The following is a 17,567-nucleotide window of genomic DNA, read 5'->3' on the forward strand; positions in this document are numbered from 1 at the left end:
TTGCGAAATCCTGTATATGTCTGAAAACTACTCGACTTGAAAATGGCACAACCTACGCTGACAAAGCCTCAAGTTCACGCGGTTAAGGGCGCGGACAAAATAGATAGATAGATAGATAGATAGATAGATAGATAGATAGATAGATAGATAGATAGATAGATAGATAGATAGATAGATAGATAGATAGATAGATAGATAGATAGATAGATAGATAGATAGATAGATAGATAGATAGATAGATAGATAGATAGATAGATAGATAGATAGATAGATAGATAGATAGATTACACTCTGCTGCTTCTGTATTTATCACCGATTTGTTGAATGCTATCTCGTGCACTGTGGTGCAGACCAGAACGGGCGTCCCGTGAGCCATTACGGTTTTTATATATAACGGAACGTCGATATCGTTGTAGTGCAGTTGGTTCGAGCATCAATTTGCAGAATAAAGTTGCCAGGTTCGATACCAGCTGGGATTATTTATATTCTTCTAATCTCTATAATTGTTTAATCGCGGTAGGGACGAAGTCATGATTACATTTTCTTGCGGACCGTATACGTCTCAACAACTTTGGCGTTGAGCAAGGCATAAAAGGCATATTTTCTTTTTTAGTATTTTGTAGTCCTTCTGAATGTCGCTATCACAAATGTTGACGGGGAAACCAACTCTGATCACTCCAGAATTCTTAGCAACTTCGTCAAAACAACAAATAGTGCCGCTGTGCACCCAGTGAAGCACTTTAAAGCAGCCTAGCTGGCTAACTGCCTTGTCACTACGTGAATGTGAAAGCACGTATTGAAGCAAGAATGTGAAAGCGAAGTTACGAACGTGTACATGGCGACCAACTGCTCAATAACGGCGGAAGGTTCTCTTCACTGCATAGTAACCTGTTTTAGGCGAAGCGCACTCACAGAAGATTCCATCAGACAGCAAGTTTCACTGAAAGCTCACTGATGAATAAAATTGTTTTCATTGGGCTCTATGCAAACTTTAAATTCTCTATACGTGGACCAGCGTTCTAGGAGTTGCATATTACTAGTTAATGACATTCATGCTGGAGCCTGAAGCTTCCCCGTTTGACGCTAGGACAGTGCAAAGAACTGCTGCAAATTACACTCACCCATTCAGGCTAAATATAGTCCGTTCGTTCTAACAAATGCACGCAAGCATGCACGCATACACAGATACACACGTGCAAGCACAAATTCACAGGGCAGCTTTGAGGCGAGACAACGAGGACAGTGGGACAATTTGCAAGCAGAAAGACCGAGCCGTACAAAAATAAGCGCACTACGTAACGAAAAATTCAACACGAAAATATTGCCTCTCCACCCTGCTAATTGGCGAGAAATAAACGACAAAAGAAAACGCGACCCATTCACCGCCTACGACAGCAGCATGCACGCCGCACGCAGCAAATGATCCCAAGAGACCTTGCGCAGCAAGTCTCTAATGAAATACAACACAATCATACACTGAAACCACAATTTCTTACTTCAAACTCAAGAAAGTGGGTACACTGCAACCAATGCACATTGATGCGTGTAAAGAATGACTTATGCGCTCTTATTTAATACTCGGGACCACAACATGGCGCAGTAAGCTATTCGTGAACTATAATCGAAGTGCAAAGGTCGCCCGAGTCACCGTTTATATCGTAACCCCTCTGTGGAACCTCCTGCATGCACACAGTGCTCACTTTCTCCCTCTTTTTGCTCTTTCTGTTTCTCTTTTCTTTTATCCAGTGCACCGGGTATCAAACTACAAGCTCATCCGGTTGACCTCCCAGTACTTCGTATCCTTCCCCCCCTCTCTCTCTTATGCAAGCAATCAAAGGGCAAGCAATAACAGTGCACTTTGCAAATCGACGAGAAGAAAACGACATCCTCTGACGACAGCCCGCGCGCGAAAGGTCCACACCAACACGCGAGGATCACGCAACGAATTCTCCCGCGTAGATTTTGAGCTGCAGCGAGGCACACCGTGTGAGGCCTAGCGACGCACTCACGATTGCAGGCAGGGCACCGAGTCCTCGGCGATGCCGGCCGTGCCCCTGCGAGCGTCGGTCGGTCAGCCGGCCCGGGCGCAGACTGAGACACACCGGGCAGGCTGCTGCTCCGAACCGCGGCCGCACTGGAGCTGGTGGGTGCGGTCGGCACCGCCGGGACACGCGCCCCGGGGCTGCGCCCTGGCCTTTAACGCGATGTCCTCCCCCACCCCTGCGCCTCGCTCGTCACCGGCGCGGCGGCCGTGGCGTGCTCGGAGGCCCGGGCCACGTACGAAGTATATAATACTACTAGTACGATCCCGCGCGCGCTTGCGCGGGTCCCCTCGGCGTCACCAGCAATGTCGCGGCCTGTGACCCTGACGTGCGCTTGTAAATGTCAGCTTGCTTGGGGCTGGACTTGAAAGTTCTTAATTGCCAAAAAGAAATACGAACGTTAACAGAGAGGAAAAGGGGTGCTGGAAAGAAAGGTGACGTGGTTAGACGAAAAAGAAAGAGCCTGACTTCTTTCTTTCTTTCGTTCTTTGTGTGTGCGTGTGTGCGTGTGTGTGTGTGTGTGCGTGCGTGCGTGTGTGCGTGCGTGCGGGCGTGCGTGCGTGCGTGCGTGCGTGCGTGTGTGTGTGTGTGTGTGTGTGTGTGTGTGTGTGTGTGTGTGTGTGTGTGTGTGTGTGTGTGTGTGTGTGTGTGTGTGTGTGTGTGTGTGTGTGTGTGCGTGCGTGCGTGCGTGCGTGCATGCATGTGCGTGTGCCTGTGCGTGCGCGCGCGCGCGCGCCTGTGTGTGTGTGTGTGTGTGTTTAAATAAATTTCGAAACGAAAACCGCACTGTGTAGGATTGTTGAAAGTAAAATTAATTGCCGCTGTTAACGTCCCCAAACTGCACTGTGGAGGGCTCCGAATTAACTTCTGAATACGTTAATACACATATCTGAATACAGATAAATCGAGGCACGTGAGCCTTTGTTGTATTTCGCCTTCGTGGAAATTCTGTACCCCTGGGCTGAGAATTAAAACCGCAACCTCGGGCTCCGCATCGGAACGCCACAACGACCAGGCCACCGCGGCGGGTTTGTATATGGTTTTTACGGCTAACGTGACTTCTCGTGTCATCAAAAACCGGAATGATATATTTACATGATGACTCGAATTCTATGTGAGGAAGCGGTCAAGGGGAAGAAAGGTGGGGCTAAGTCCTAGTCACTGTGGGCCAAACGCGTGTGAAGCTTCGTGAAGGGGTAAGTGTAACTTTGGGCCATGGCCGGATCGAGTCTTCGAAGGACCTCATCCTCACTATCACTTCTGCTTTTTTTTTTCCTTTCGGTGACACTGCCGATTGTTGTATGTTTTCGGAAAGCTTCCTTATTTGGCGAGTACTTTGAAGTACAGCCTTCTTTCTTCCACATGTCGAATCGTTCCTGTAACTTCTCATATGCTTTTGGGGTATAATTTTCGCCTATCTTCCGCTAAATGCTCGGCTGCTTCTCTTTTCTTCGCTGGCATTCTGGGGATCGCGGACACGCGTACCCTACGCTTCTCGCTGCTTAGCCTGCAAGGGTGTTGCTCGTGTGATTTCGTGGGACACCTTCGAACGGCGTCAATAGCATCTGATTCGTGTTGTTTCTTCACTTATCAAGCCCTATTTACTCGTGAACGTATACGTGGATCAGAAGGCTCAACTTGAAAGACATTATATACGAATTATCACATCCAAAAGAAAGTATACTCTGCGGCACTACATGGTAGGACGATGAAAATGACATAAGTGTGAGGCAGAGAACCGAGAATCAATGCGGGCTCACGCCGCAGGGGAAAGAAGTGAGGTTGGAATGACAGTGGTGAAGTTTATTGTCCGCTCAATATACCAACCGGTGGCCCGTCTTGCTTTTCTCCTTATTTTTTTTTTTTTGCTTGCGCCATTAATGCAACGTTTAAAACGACATGTGACAGCCAAAACTCACAAAACTGACTTTCAGTGCAGTCGCCGAGGAGCTCAACCCAGCATGCGAGAAGGCGTGGCGGTGCTAAACCACAAAGTTAAACTATGTAGCACACGCATCTACTCGTTTTCTCACTCTGTGGACTGGGTGATAAAGCGCAGGCGAGTTTATTCTTGCAACAATGAGCGCGCACACAGACGACGACGACGCTTGCAAAATTAAAGCCCGTGATATCAGCGTCTCCTCTGCGCGCTCGTTCATAATTCGCCATGTCTGCCAGAAAGAGCGAGTGCGAGAACCATCAATCAAGAAGAAGAAAGGAGGCAAGGATGAGAGCCTCGCGTCGGGCCGACACGACCCGAGATTGCAGTCGCCGATCACCTGCCCGAGGTGACGTCACGCGTCGCCCCCTTGACAATGACGTCACTGCTGACGGCACTCTACGGAGAAAGGGCAGCGGCGACCCGGAAGGTGGCCCCGTTGCTATTTATAGCCATCACTCTCGGACGACGGCCGACTTTCGCGGCACTAGAGCGAGTCTCCAATCTTGCCACGTGCGCACAAGGGCGACGAGGATCCACAATCGACACTTTTAATAGGGCGTATCCGTCACTTTTTCCCAATTTATGCGTCTCGATCCCACAGGGAGGGCTGTGCGGTGGTTGGCGTCACATTCGGCTGGGTGTCACAAAGCGCACCGGGAGCCCGAATAAGTCCACTAGGTGGAGATATCCACCTAGTGGACAGGTCCGTTTCGTCTGCTGCCTGAGTTCTGATTGTCTGGGCTGGGGACTGCGTCAGACGGAAACAGGCGCCCCCAGCCAATCAGCAGTTCAGCAGGAGGCGAAATGGACATGTCCACTGGGTGGACTCTTGCAGAATACCCTCCCCCTTCCCCTCTGCTCTACATTGCGTAGCGCACCTGGCTATGGCCTCCTGAGAGGCCGCCTTCCCGGCCTGCCCGACGCTATCCTCAGTGAATGGCTGTATCCGATCAGTTTTGCGTCTCGACGCGACTAGGCTAAATCATACCCTACTTTGTTTCGTAGAAGAAATTCACTTGGTTTTCTGTTTGTAGTGGTTTTCTTTTTCTTTCTTCCTTTTCTTTCCCGCACCTATGTGATTTGCACAGCGAGCGACAAAAATTAGGCGTATTTTTTAGTATTTAGAGTATTCTTTGAGTATTTTGAGTATTTTTTTAGATAGCGCGACGTGTGGTGATAACCCTTTTCTGTTTCTACTGCCATAGTCAATTCTTTGTCGTTATTTTACTTAGTCTGTGTGATTTGACATTTAGATCTCGCTTCAATTTTCTCCTTCCCCTCTTTCATCTTTCATGTTTCTTTCTCTTCTTTCCTAACACGCAAGGGGGTCTTGCGTTCTTTTTGGAACGTGTAGCGAGGCTCCTGTTTTCGTACTTTTCCATTCTATTTGTTATACATGTTTGAAACCGTTATATTTTTCCTAGTTGTTACAAATATTTCATATCACATATTGATACTATAGCCTACTAGGTCACCCACGTTCACCAGTGTTTTGTTTCTGTTGTCCAATAACGTTCCGCATTGACTTTCATTTCATCCATATCATTTAGCTCTTGTGTAACAACCCCTGTTTATCGCTACTCCGACGATCCTCATTTACCTGCGAACGTGTCTGCACCAAAGTCTCTCATCATGCATACGAGGTCCTCGCAGTATATTTGCCCTCGTTGCAACAAACACCCGTCATTAGAGGCCGATTAGAGTGCTGCATCGGAGTCTGTGAATAAACAAAATCTGTCGCGCAAGGATTGTTATCTCATGTAGGCGCCCTATACATCCATTCGCCCGTCAGACGCGCTTGCTCCCCTTTAGCACTCCTGTTCTTATCATCATTTCGCCACCAATCTTGCATGTCAAAGACGTCTTTGGTCAGGTCTGCCGGGATCTACATTTTAAGTACTGGAACCACCGCGCGAAAAAAAAAAAAACTATAAGAAAGAGACAAATATTCTCCCATTTTCTCCGATTATTTTGTTAATAAATTTTGTTGATTGTGCAGTGTCTGGACCAATATTTACAACCGCAATTACACGTCCCGGACCGCATCACAACTTGAATCACCGAATGCTGAAATCAAAATAAAGATTCCCATTTCCGAGCGGCGATCAGCACATGCGCTATCGCTAAATGCTACTACTACTTCCGTGATTTTCTTTCTGTCAAATGCGCCCCGCGTAATTCGCATCTAGGGGGACGCGGTAATTGCGACTGCGGAGAGCGTCGTCGGCGTTTCTTTTTTTTTTTTTTCCTCGAGCACGTTGTTTTCGGGTCCCCCGTACTCCACTCCAGCGAGTAAACACAATGATCGGACATGAACGTAGTTGCCTATTCCTGACGCGGGCGATCGTTCTTCGTTCCAAGCGGGACATTCTCGCCCGATAAGTGTTTTCCGCGTTCTTTCTCGTCAGCCTCACTGTGCATCGAGGGGAAATGTGTAGTGTGCTCAAAGGGTAGGGGGGCAGGGGGGAACAAAGTTTTGAAGAGGCTTTCACTTTCGCTGTTAGTAAACGGCATCGTCTTTTCTCGTTATATGTTTTATTGTTATTATCGTGCGCCTGTTGCTTCTTCAAAGAGATTACGGACATCAGAGAGAGCACGACTTTGATCGACAGCTTTGACGTCTCCAACAAATGAATCCCTTCGAGCAGAGCGGTGAAAACTTCGCAGCAGCGCTCACCCCACGCCGCCACACCAACACTTCCGTTGATTCCACCAACCGATTTGCTCGCCACAGGGGTTGGCCAGCGGCCACCCTCTGCTAAATGATCGCGCTCGCAACGCTGTAATTGAAAGGCCACTGACGCGGCACATCTCTCCGCGCTGTAGGTCCCGCTCTCCGACACGTCAGTTCCCAGAGGCGGCTAATGCTGTTTCGTTATTTTTTTTCTTTCTTTCTTTCTCTTGCTGATAGTGACGTACACAAAGCTAGGGCGACGGCTGTCGTATTACACAAACAAACGCCCTCTTTGTAGAAGCGCGCTCAAGTACTACTTGTTTCTTTTTTTTTTTTTGGTATTGCCGGAAGCATTTAAGCCATATAGAGTTCGTGACCTCCTGCAGGGCTCCCGGAGGGCGAGTCGAAGGCCCTGCACGATGACATGAAGACAGGCAGGGAGCGCGTGCCGACAAAGTTGAAAAACGCTAAGGTCTCGCTCCTCTTTTAAGCCGCATCTAAGAGCACCGTGTATACGATGGCGGACAAGTGAAGCCTGAAGAAGAGCTTCTTCATCCCGTTGTGTCCCAGATGGAAGAAGGCGCCGCAGACACGTATCCAAGCTGTAGGGTGCGCGAACTTGAGAATTTTACCGTGTTCCACAGTTCCAGCGTAAGCTCGCGCCCCTGTGAGTAGAGCCTTATAGCTGCATCGGTTCTCGAAAGTGGTATACACAGTGGGCACCGCTGTGGGGCAGATTCGGTAGCTCCGTCGCCGCAGTCGTCACCTAGATGATGCCTGGCTCGGTATTCAGCTGCTTATAGATGTCATGTCGTGTCGTCTTTCCTGCGCGCGGTGATGTAACAATCAGCTTTCAGAAACTACTTGCTCATTAGGTCTCAGGATAAGTGTCGACAAGAGACACCGGAGAGCTTGCCTTGCTGTCATAGAACAGGGACCATAGCTTGTGGCAATTATTGAATAATGAATTCCAGAGAAGTACGGAGGTCTGCAGTTGTCAGTGACGTCGAATGAGATGTCTTGAATCTGATAATGGTGGACTTCACTGGAGAGACCATTGCACTTTCTGAGCTTCTGTGCAGGGAAAACCAAGCTAGCCCTGCAAACGTACTGTATGATAAAAAGTGACTATGTGTGGTGAGTGAGCACTTTGGTGGTGCTTCTTGCGGGGTATATTCGGTTCCGTGACTGAGCCAAGTATGTCTACTAACTCCAGGTCATGAGAAGCCAACAAACAAAGACACCAAGGAAAACAGGGGAAAATTACTTGTACCTACTTATTGAATTTAAAAAATGATAAATTAATGGCAATGAAAGTGGATGAAAAAAATAACTTGCCGCAGGTGGGGAATGATCCCACGTCTTCGCATTACGCGTGCGATGCTCTGCACGCGTAAACGTATGCACGCGCAAGCACGTGTAAGCGCAGCGTGCAGAGCATCGCACGCGTAATGCTAAAAATGCCCTACAAATTGTACTTTCGCCGTGTTGCGCCAAGTGTGAGATTTTCTTTTGAAACTTCGTGCTTGAGAAAAAAACAAAAGAAGAATACAATAACGCACGCGAGGCGAAGTCGGCAGGCTCGAGGAACAACATTTCGACTCCCTCGTCGTCAATGCATTCCTTCGTGGAGCGTTCTTTTCTTTTCTTTTTCTTTTCTTCGTTTCTTTTTCTTCCTGAAGTGAACACTTAAAGGCCGCAAGTTCTTTGACCACTAATGACTGGAAACTATTGATCCTTGTAACTTGCAAACTACGTGCTAAACCCACGTAGGCCGCACAACCAAGCCGTGCATTAGAGCTCCTCTGACTTTCAATTCGTTTTAATGTTTTTTTTTTTATTCTTGCTCTTTTTTTTCTAATATACTGCCGCCGTGGGGTGGCTGAGATCATCGCTACCCATCATGCGAGCTGGGCCAAGGGCGAGCTGTTCAATTATTCAGGAGGCGCAGTTTACAGAACGGGGAAACAACACGAACTCTTCGCATGACGTCACTCGTTTCGGTGACGAGAAATGGAAGCGATGGGGATGCGCCGCGCTTACTTCCACGCTCGGCAGAGAATGTACTACTACGGGGCGCACAATAGGAATTGCAGATTGCGCGCCAATTCGGAGCTCTTACATACCCGGCTTTGAATATGAATATATTTTGCACTTACACGAGAGTCAGCGACAGCTGCCGAAGACGCAAGCGGAGGAAATAGATGTTCACAGCGAAGAAACATGGCCGCGGCGTAAAGGTATACAAAGTATCTTGTAAACGACAAGCCTGCATTTTTTCGTGATATCTGAGAGCTAGTGAATCGCTAGCTTCTAGTTTTCTAGTGTATATATATATATATATATATACACGCATCGCACGTGATGTCAGGAGAAACGACCCTTTTATTTTATCTTGCTTTTTCCTCGATGATGTAGCGCTGGATTTTAGCCGGCGGCGAACACGTGCGTGACTGGAAAGGGAACAACGAGATTCAAATGGCATGCATGCGATGGAGCGCTGACATGATTGAGAAGACGTCGTTGCGAACGTCGCTGCCGCCTTGCGCGCCCTCTGGCACGATTGGCAATCAGACTTAATTCTCCCGGTCACTGTCTGTGTCTGTCAAGGCAAGAGAAAACCGGTAAGAATGAAGATGGAGATATGGAGAGGGGGGGTAGCAAACTACACATATTGCGGTTGGAAACACGCAGCAAAACCAAACGCGATTGCGACAGAACGCGTGCGTAATGTCTTCATTCGCTGTCTTAAGTGCTCCGCCACCAGAATACAGACTCTCAACGTCTGGAGTGATCTTCAGCCCTTGCGCGCATCCGTGAAGTCGAAACGGCACGTGTTTTCTCTGGACCCTGCCTTTTAGTTGTGTTGTACATTCGCACGACGAAAGCGACGCATTTCCACGGGCATGTGGATAGGTGATGAAAAGACGTGTACGCGTGAGAGAAGGCGGGCGAGAACGGCAACAGGAAGACAAAGATGAGGCTAAAACGTTAAATGGCGCTGAACGTACGCTGGAGCACGCCCGCGGGCTCAGTAATCGAATGCGGACCCCAATTGTCGAGTCTTAGTTTGCAGGCGCGTGCTGCGCGTAGAGTGTGCAGACTCAGCAAGCAGATGATTATAACATACTCGGTCGCGCCAGTCATGGTCCGAAATCGAGAGGATACCAAGTTGTACTCATTGGGCTTTTTCGCATGTAGCATTCCTGGGCAAAGCAGAAGGCTACAAGATGGAAACCGAGTTTGAGTATAATTCTGTAATGCCGCAGCTTCGCGTAACGCTAAACGTGCAGAATTACAGTCGTCGTCAGGGGCAAGCTAGAACCGGAAGTGTGGCTTGCTACCGCGTACTGGGGAGATGCAGACAGAAGGTGTAGCACAGAGAGAGCACATGGAGCAGATGATATTTGCAATATTGATGGCAGCGGTGTAGTTGGTATATTCATAACTTATTGCCAAAAAAAGAAAGGAAAGAGATACTCAGCGCGTCTCTGACCAAGTGAAGCGCGCTCGAAGCGTGGTAGTGCGCAGCGGTGCCTTTTGCGCAACAATCGCAGGCAGCGTCCTACTAATAAAGACAGCGCTGTCTTGGATGCATCACTGAAAGAAGTCTTCATGGTATCGGCTCGGTTTGTAACGTTCCTTCCTGGGAGTACTATAAAACATTAACCATGAAATCGTCGTCTCGCGTCGCTCACACAATTGCTTGCCTTACATAAAGACGTTGATCCATCTGGTAGCGCCTTCCAGAATCTGAAACCCGCTAAATTCTTTACATTACGTCGATTCCCACAGTGTGTGAAATCTGCGTAGTATTGATTGATTGATTGATTGATTGATTGATTGATTGATTGATTGATTGATTGATTGATTGATTGATTGATTGATTGATTGATTGATTGATTGATTGATTGATTGATAATTATGAGACCCTTATGCGATCATCTCGATGCACAAAAAGACGTCTTTAGTGGGCCGAAAGTGACCATGTTGACGACAGAGATGATCGCTCGGTGTAATTACTCCTACTTCAAATCACAGAATACACGACCCAGTTTACTGCCTTAAGAATAGCATAACACGCGTGGAAGCATTCCATCGAGTGCGTAAAACACGCTTAGGAGAAGTATTCTTTTACTCTAAACGTGTGCACAACACCTTGCTATACGGGCCGCTGTACCTCTCAGATACGCCAACAACAGTAGTTGCTCTGCGTGCGCATATGCGACGTTTGCGCTTGTACAAGGCACGGTTTACGTATGCTGCGACAAGCACACCCAACGACAAGGCTTTGCAAGGCATTTCGTGACTAAAGGTTCACAGCGACAAAGTAGACGGGCGCAGTCCTTCCTTTTTTTTTTTCCACTCAGGAAAAAGAAAAAGGTGTCACCCACTAGCTCTGTAGAAGGTATAAATTTTGCCAGAGCAAGAAGGCAAACGCTTTTAGGAGAGAATCAGCGACCGGTATGCAGATTGTCCGGGGCAATTTGAAGCAAACGCTAATCCAGTAACTGGCCTAATACATCGGTAATGACCTGTCTCTTTTGCATAAAGAATGGCGAAACCCGTTTGGAACTTTGGCATTTCCATAGCCTTCGTCCTTTTTATTGGCTCGTGACCCTGTTTCCCGTCGAATGGATAGCTGCCATAATTATTTCCCGCTGGAACCTCGCAGCATTCATCAGAGGGGCGTTGCGAACACGTTTCGGCTCCAATAAATCGACGCGAGCACTCCGCGCGGCGCCTCGAGACCGACACGCCACATTGGTTTTCGGCTCCACTAACTCACGGTATAGATGTATGCCGCAGAAACACTGATGGGCGAGCGCTGCGCTGCAGTCCTTTTATTTCTCACGGCGCGCGCGCAGATAGCACATTATACAAGTGAATATAGAGTACATGCGGAGTCTGTGGCGTCAATATATCAGTGTAGTGGACGGCCTTGCGAGCCATTGTACTTAAAGCGGTAATAAATTTTCCTCCGATCAGACACACAACTGACATCCGGGATCCTAGCGTTAGCAGAAAAAATGGAACACTTGTCGAAGACCTCTACTGCGTGGAGCTTACTGGTCGAAGTACTACTGATAATTATGGAACATTTCTCTAATTGCTAACTGTATTCTTGCGGAACGCTCTTTCACAAAGGGGATGGTGACTCTGATGATTGTTCATCAGTGCAACCACCAGATTATAAAAGACCTTCCTCCTACAACACCTGCCAATTCATAAAAAAGACCCGTGTGTATGGCTGCCCAAACACCCAGCGCCCTCATAAAGTTCCTTCACCAGTGCAGTCATCATGAATGCTTATTTAAAGCTCTTGTTAAGCTCCGCAACAATGACCCCGCTGCTATCGTGTACAAGATCTATCTATCTATCTATCTATCTATCTATCTATCTATCTATCTATCTATCTATCTATCTATCTATCTATCTATCTATCTATCTATCTATCTATCTATCTATCTATCTATCTATCTATCTATCTATCTATCTATCTATCTATCTATCTATCTATCTATCTATCTATCTATCTATCTATCTATCTATCTATCTATCTATCTATCTATCTATCTATCTATCTATCTATCTATCTATCTATCTATCTATCTATCTATTCACCGTGTATTCGTTGTCATATCCCCGTCCTGTTGCCTTCACGGTCGTTTCAATGTCGTCATTCTAACTTTGTTGTCCGACTCTCGTCTTAAAGTTCATCGTGCCGGCGCACTGGCGTAGCCAGAATATGTATGTTTCGGATGAGGCATCCACTTGACCGGGGCGGGAAGAAGAGAGGTATACAGAGAAGGCCACATACTAACAGAAATTTCGGGGAAGGGGGTGTTATTTTCTTCTTATTTTTTGCTCATCTTTCGCATCACTTTTCCCCTTAACCGGTACAGGGTAGCGAACCAGGATGTCCTCTGTTTAACCCCCCTGTCGTTCCTTTGCCTTTCTCTCTCTTGTCGCTCGTTTGGGGAGGAGGGAGGGGGGAGCACCCAGTATACCACCCCCTGGCTATGCAACTGTGTCGCCGTCGTCACAGTGTCGCTTTACCATCTTGATCCCTTTAGCGACGTCATCCCACTGTCGTCAGGCCATCGTCATAATACTGCCTTCGTCGTTTCTTCGACACCCATCTGTCTTCGTTATTCTATTGCAATCATACTGTCGTCATTCCATCGTGGTTATGCCGCCGATGTCTTACCGTCGTCGTCGGCCAGTCACTATCATGTCAGTCATATCAGTCGCTATCGTTTTCAGACCATCGCCATCATGACCTCGTGGTCGTGCCATCTTCGTCACTCCAGTTTCGTCATCCGACCCTCGTCAGGCCGCAGCCGTCATCACGTCATCATCGTCATACAGGCTTCACGATAAACTTATGCAGTCACGCCGCAATGCTCGTGGGTGACCATAAAAACTGAGCGCCACAGGCAAAGTGAGAAGATACCGGAGTATGTCGCATATACAGACGAAGCAACGAAAGTCTGTGAATGACTACGACGTATGTTAAAGAAAAGCGGCTTCAGAAATAAGGGTACGTCGCTGCATTGCTCAAATACTAATCGGAATACCTTCGACAGTCATGGCGAGATGAGTTCTGCCACATGCTCTTTTTTTAAGATAAAGAACTTCGATATCCCTTTATGGTGATAAACTCTACTCTGGACTCTCGGCCTCCTGCTAGGGTGGCCTCCGAAAATCCATGGTAGCCAATAAATATAAACGGCTTACCAGTCCTGTGAGATTATATTTCAGGCCTGGTAGTTCTTCAAGAAAAAACTGTCGAGCTTCCGGAGTCGTTCGTTGCCTGGTTCAATTTTAAATGGACGTCTGTTTTGACCAAGAGACTTCGGGAGCTGTCTTCAGTGCAGATGATTCAACAGCCATCTTAGTCAGTTAATCAGTGACCGCTGCGGAATAACAGTCAAATCTTTCTCTCTCTCTTTCTTACTTGTCAAATCCACGTGGACGTATAGCTGCCAGCATTTTCAAAATAATTAAATAAGATTGAGACCATAGACACAATAGTGACATTTATCACATTCGCGCACCAAAATTTGTACGCGTGTCAAGCAGGAAAGGGAATGGTTCCGTAAATACATCGTGTGAAATGGTATTCGCGCGCAGTTACTTTCGGCATTTATGGAACACGGATCAACATTCGAGGACTTCTGCACCAAACACGCGAATGACGACACTGTGGTACGCCTGTTCTTTGGATCAACGCTTCGTTTATGGTACGGCATAGTAGTAATAGACGGTATTCTAAATACTAAGTACGCAAGGTTTCCCAACACATTCGTCTTGCCCTAATTGAATATGTCCGAGTTTTTAGTAGTATCGCTATTGGAACTGACAGATGCATTTTGAAAGCCTGAAAGGTGCGAGTACGCAGGACGGCAGGCATGGTGGCATCTGTCTGCCCACCGGAGGCTTGTTTACATTTCTAGCGCGTGGTCTGCCATCTCGCTAAAGTCGGACGAGATCTGTGGAGAAGCGAACTTGAGGATACTGCATATAAAAGATGCATTGTACGTCTCTGAGAGAGACCATCGTCCTACAGTAGGACATGGAATAAGCTGTTGACCACTGCTTACGGTTGGGCGCTGGGCCCGTCGGGACAAATGTAAGCGGTCATCGAACCACCCGTTTCATTCTATAGTTCAACGAGGGAACCAACGGACAGGGGGGAAAAATGATGTGCGCCTCTTGTTCCGCGAGCGTGAGCGAAATCTGTCACGCTCGAACGGCAGTCGTTGAACTGAGCCCTCGCTCCTTTCACCGAGCTCGCCGCTTTCAGCATCTCAGCCTCGAACGAGGTTCGCCTCGTTACCGCTCGAGCTGCGCGGGTCGTTGAATCGATGACGAGCGCGCAGAAAGGACCCCTCTCGACACTTGCCTGTTCGGATACCGCCTCAGGTGAGGAAAGAGCAGACACAATGTGCCCACCGCACGTAATCGGGAACGGTGACGGGGGTTGCTCGCGGAGCACGAACAAACCGAACAAGCCCGCATGTGTTATGCATATTTGAGTTACGCACCGTTGCACACGCCTCGAGAGAGAGTGAGAAGAAAAAAAAAAATCTAACGCGCTCGGTGATTAACAACGAGGCAGGCCGGCCGCAGCTTGTTCTCACGCAACAAGCCATGGGCCGCCCAAGACGAATGGTCGTAATAACACTATCCGATGGCTCGCACGCGTAGAAAGAAAAAAAAAAGAAAAGAAAGACAAAAAAAAGAGTGAGGTGCGTACACGTACGCTGGGTCCGGCCGGCGCACAGTGAAGAATCGTCGTGCCAAGCGCGCTTATGAGTGCACCTCGACATGTACACCCAGCGTAAGCAGCCGCTGGCGAGCACAGCCAACCGTCCGGCGCACCAACGGGCGACGACGAGGCGCGGTGAATCGATATGCACACATTCGGCCTCTGCTGGCGTATACACGGCAACGTGGCGTATATTGAAAGCCACTCGGCTTCGTTACGGAGCTCGAAGCGTTTTGATCTATGGAGGCAGGGGGCGGGGGGGGGGGGGGGGGGGTGCAAACGAAGGCCGACTGCCGCGGCTGCTAATGCGATTTTCACGCGTTGTGTCTGCGAGGCTGCATTGCATGTTCGCGCGAGAAAACGCGTGTGCGTGCGTGCGCGTGCGGTATTCGTGCGGCATGCACGAGTTTGTTGCCGGCGTCTTACGCGTTTCGATTCGGCTCGATTAACTTGCTGAGACATTATATTGCACATTGCACTCAATCCTTCTCAAATATGGAAAGGATCAAACAAAGATATTCATCCCGGATTCTAAGTATGATGCGTGCGCTACGTGCACCTCGTCTATAGGGGAAGATGGCACTCGATGCCATGTTTGACCATCAAGGAGCGCCACCTCTACGAACAAAGACAATTGGTACTACAAATCGTCCTGACAGAGACTTCTTCTTCGTATTCGTGCCAACGCGCTACTATATCGAAGTCGTTTAATCGTGTTCTTGCCCTCTGGTGTTTGAAAAAGTTAACACTAATTGTACCTAGATTGTTGTGTCGTCACTGATGACGAAAAACCCCCGCAAAGAATGTTTTCCGACACCGCGAGATGACATGAAAATCTGAAGACGTAGCGCCGACATGCCAACCCACCGCACGATGTTTTATCTTCGCCTCACATATTTCGACAAACAAAAGTGTTTTTTATTGTAACAAACACGGGGATACGGTTACTTCTTCCATGTATACATAGATTTACTACTTTAAACACCTAACTGTGGCATTTTAAAAAAAGATATTTGTTTTTAACATTCGAAAAAAAAATAAGATTATGGGTTTTTACGTACCAAAACCACGATCTGATTGTGAGGCGCGCCGTAGTGGAGTATTCCGGAAATTTGGAGCATCTGGGGTTGTTTAACATGCAACAATATCTAAGTACACGGGTGTTTTCGCATTTCGCCCCCATGGAAATGCGGCCGCCGTGGCCCGGATTTGATCCCGCGACCTCGTGCTTAGCAGCCGAACAACGTAGCTTAACATTCGTAAAATACCAGTTGGTACAATAAGAGCTCACCTGAAATGCGTTTATGTTCCTCAGCTGGAGGCCCAGTAAGTCTCGCATTTGCATTCTTACGAAGTTTTTGGATGTTATGACAATGGAATGTCATCTTATTTGTAAATATATACCTCCAGCAAGAACATTGTAAAGGTGTTTCTCTGCCGGCGGAGTTACGGAGAGCAAGAAAGGTTGCTCTTGCAACTGCTTCTGCTTTTTCCGCTTTTCTTATAGCCCATTCGAATCCGTAGTTTCCCACTGAGAAGTCAATGCTTCGTCATAAAGGCGAAGTATAGTGATCAAGACAAGAGAGAGAAACATAGAGATGAAGAGGAAAGGCAGGAAGGTTAACCAGATATTAGTATCCGGTTTGCTACCCTCTACTGGGGTGCGGAGATAGGGGTTAGAAAGAGGACAGAGAGGAAAGCATTAAAAGAAAGACGAAAAATATGCACACGCAGAGGCACACACACAAAAGGGCGTTCCAGTTGGAGACGTTCACAAAAGCCGGTAGATCGCAAGAAGCGCAGTAGCGCTTGCACGGCCTTCTTCTGTGACGTTAGGTCCTGTCGATGGTGTAGAATTCCTCCTTGCGATAGTGGTCGCTCAACCACTATCGTTGTGCTCGTGGCGAAGGGATTCCCTCTGTATACACTGTACTGCGGGCAGTCGCTCAAAATACGGCCAATCAATTCTTCATGGCCGCAGTGGCCACAGGTTGCGGTGTCGCCCATCCATATGCGGAACGCATAGGCTTTGGTAAAAGCAACGCCCAGCCACAGTCGATACAAAAGTGTGGCGTATCCACGGCGAAGCTTGGATGGGACTCGAAGGCTTAACGTGGGATCAAGGGAGTGGGGAATTTCCGAAATGTGGCTGATTCCATTGCCACGTGGTGCACTGGGGAGCAAACAGGCAGAGCTTCCGTGCTGCGTCAGTTCTAGAAAGTGGTATAGGTACGTGGGGGTCCTCAGTATGCGCTGAACGGGCAGGTATCACCAAGAAAAGATTCTCCCATTCCTGCCGAGCTTAAGACGAGCAAAGGTTAAGCAAGGAGACAAGGTTGGCGCGTTATACTCGCCGGTATTAAAAAGGAGCGCCTCAAAACGACAAAGACTGAACGCTCAGAAACGTGTGCGTTGTTTATGCTTCTGAACCTGCAATTCTCGTTATTTTCCGACTTGTTTCATTTTAAATGTGAGCGCAAATTGTTCAGGTGTTTATGCGGTTCACGTGTCCGTGACACGACCATCTTATTATCCGGCAATGAGTAGGTATTATTATATATTTGAATTGTGTTGCATGGTTTGTTCAATAAGCTTTAAGTGTGTCACAAAAGCCTCATGGGTTCGTCTCTGCTG

The 17,567-nt window shown here is 47.9% G+C and overlaps 1 protein-coding gene across 1 annotated transcript in view; it reads right to left on the minus strand.

Annotated features, from left to right (window-relative positions):
- Positions 1-17,567, minus strand: part of Tsp74F (Tetraspanin 74F) — a 420,355-nt gene that overhangs the window by 179,849 nt on the left and 222,939 nt on the right. The window lies entirely within an intron of this gene.

Source organism: Dermacentor andersoni, chromosome 4, assembly GCF_023375885.2.
Source record: "Dermacentor andersoni chromosome 4, qqDerAnde1_hic_scaffold, whole genome shotgun sequence".
Classification (NCBI taxonomy): Eukaryota; Metazoa; Arthropoda; class Arachnida; order Ixodida; family Ixodidae; genus Dermacentor; species Dermacentor andersoni.